The sequence below is a fragment of the Nicotiana sylvestris genome, chromosome 4 (genome assembly GCF_000393655.2).
Source record: "Nicotiana sylvestris chromosome 4, ASM39365v2, whole genome shotgun sequence".
Lineage (NCBI taxonomy): Eukaryota > Viridiplantae > Streptophyta > Magnoliopsida > Solanales > Solanaceae > Nicotiana > Nicotiana sylvestris.
In genome coordinates, this window is record NC_091060.1 from 51,057,013 (window position 1) to 51,060,134 (window position 3,122).

Sequence of the window (3,122 nt, forward strand, 5' to 3'; positions counted from 1 at the left end):
ATTAACATGGTAAATAAAAAAAGGTTGTTGTTTGAAAAAAGTTGTTGAATGAATTTTCTACCATTGAATAATTCAGATAAGTAATTTAACTATGTTGCTTCTTACATACTTCTCTATATTCTTCCCTTTTCACGTATCATTTTTCATTATCTATGATGCTTCATACGTCTCCTTTCACATGGTGTATTTTTATTTTTTTCTTTATACATGCATAGTAATTTCCTGCTTTAATTACGACATGGTACAGGTCCTAACTCATTTAGAGTTGGTGGTTAAGTGGTGAGTTGAAACATCAATAGGGATCATAAATATTGTTACATGCAATTTTCAGATAAACACTCTGTGTGTCTTATATTTTTCTTTTAAAAGAGTGATGATTTTCTTATTCTTTCTTGAGTCTTTCATTTGTAAGACTAATAATGCAAACATGAATTTCTTTTTTCCTTTTTTCCAGTCAAGCTGCTAACATGATATCTTATTGTTCTTAAAGTGCTTAATTGTTTCCCTAAACAATACGCGTTTCCTTATGCCATTGTTTACTGCATGTACATCTCATTCTCGATCAACATTTAACACGTTGGGCCCGTGCTTAGCACGGGCTTCCGCGTCTAGTTATTATATAATAGCCTGCCTTTGTTTGTACCTTGAGTGGAGAGCTTAGTTACATAATCTTTATTTGGTTCTGTTTGGTCATAATAATCTTTAAAGCTTTGTTTTCTCACACTTTTATGGCCACTTGGGTTGCTTCTAAAGGAGACCTAGCTACAAGTTTAGGTCTCTGCATCTTATTTTGATAACTTCCCTATGTTATCCATGTGTATGGATGCCTATATAGAGGGCGTTTCTTTAAAATATATTTAAAAAATAGAGAGAAAATCATACTAAAAGATTAAGAGCCCGTTTGGATATAAGAATTTTTTTCCTTTTTTTCAATTTTTTTTTTAAAATCAGCGTTTGTTCATAAAATTTTCAATTTTCTTTTGAAGATGCATTTTGGAAATTTTCTAAAATTTGAAAAACTCCAAAAAACTGTTTTTCAAAATTCACTCAAATCACTCACAAAATTTTTAAAAACAACCCAAAATTATATTCATATCCAAACGCAACTCTAAATTTTAAATACCATTTTTATTTAAATTTTTTTTTCGCTCTGTTTTAAAATTTTATAATTCTTATGTCCAAACGCCCACTAAGTTTGCTATATGCTTTAATGGTATGACAAATTTATACACTATCAAATCAAACACAAAATAATTATAGGTAAATCTTCATGATAATATTAATTGCTAGCCTCGTGAAGTTGATAGTAATGTCTAGCATATTATCGCCAGTGATGGAGCTAGAATTTTTATTAAGGGACGTCAAAATATAAAGAAATAAACTCACCAAAAAGTTAAGGGGTGTCATTATATAGTATATATAATATTTTTAAAAAAATTACCCAGCTAAACAGTGTAATTTTCCGGCGAATAGGTGTCGGTTGACACCCTCTGAATGCATTACATTGATGTAAAAAATTCTTCATAATATCAGTTTAAACAACTCTTTTTTTTATGTCAATTTATAAACTTAAATCCAAAATATTTAACATTCCCTCCTAAGAAAGAGTAGCACTAATTTCTAATGAGTTAGAAATTTCTGAATTTTTAAAATATTTTCTTGAGTATTTTTAACTAGAATAAAATTCTACGTAATTTACTAACACTTTTGACAATCCTCTTTTGGACTCTTGTTCATTATAGGATGAAGTACTAAAAGCACTTTCTACCCTCTGTTTCTTCACAAGTTTGCCAAACTGAGGAGTCCTTTTCTCATTCCAAACTAATTCTTGGACCACCGATAAAAGTGGTGGTAGGATGGTAAGTACTCATTTATTTATCATCAATTAAAGATTTTGGGTTTGAGTTTTGTGTACAAAGTTACTTTTATTAGGGAATACTTTACCCTTTATATGAGATTATCCACACATGTATTCTTTGAATTTATCGACCCAATGTGACTACGGGACGCGGGCAAAAACCAAAAAAAAAAAAAAACCTAATTCATGGACCAAATTCTTGTGGTAATGAAACTTGAATGAAGATAAGGAACTTATAGGTTTTCTATACATAGCAAGACAAGATAAGGTGGCATTCTCACTAATCTTTTATGATTAAAAGGTTTGACAATGGCAACTTATGGCAAAGCTTTTGAGCATTTTTCGATCATCCATTTGGTTGTTGCCCAGAAATATGCAGAAAGTGTAGGTCATAAGCAACATCAATCAATAGTGGTTTTTGGCCAAATCTGATACCTGTATTCATAGTGCTGGTGATCTCTTTTCTTGGTTTTTGGCAGTTATTATCAGAAGAATAAAAGGAAATTATGCAGTAAAGTTGGACAATAAATAGGACTAATCTGGTAATTTTTTCCAGAACAACACAATAATGTTGTGCGACGGCCTCCCTCCGTTCACTTTTACTTGGTATGTATACTAAAAATAGATTTTCATTTTTATTTGTCACTTTACGCATATCAAGAGAAGACAATTTTTTTTCATGTTATACCCAGTGGCGAAGCCACATGCTTATAACTGACCACCCTTCGACGAAAAATTGCATGATGTACGTAGGTAAAATATTACGTTTTGGAGGTATATAACACATTACTTTGTCAATCAGTGGTGGATCTTTGCATTGGAGTGCCGAGTTTATCTTAAGCCAATACTTTTAGGCGGAGCATAAATGTGTATGCAAAAATGTACTAAAATTAAAATAAATAGTAGAATAAATCTTTAACTTTAAAAATTTAATGGATTCAATGCAAAAAACCATAAAGATTGAGGTTATAAAATTTAAATTTTGGATCTGCCTCTGTCGTTGATGGCACGAACTAAACATAAATAAATACATTTTGTTTAATGTAACCATGTTTGTAGATCAAAGGCAATGCCAACTCCCCTCTTGAACTGCCAATTTGTCAATAATTACACCGCATCTACTTGATCCAATTCTGCCATTTTAATGTGCAGAAGTTTATACTGACGCAAGACGCGAAAGCATGTGTTTTTCTAATCTTTACCACTCGAATTTGACATTTTACTGCTTAATTAAGCAAGCTATTAGTAAAAGTTTCAAACATAT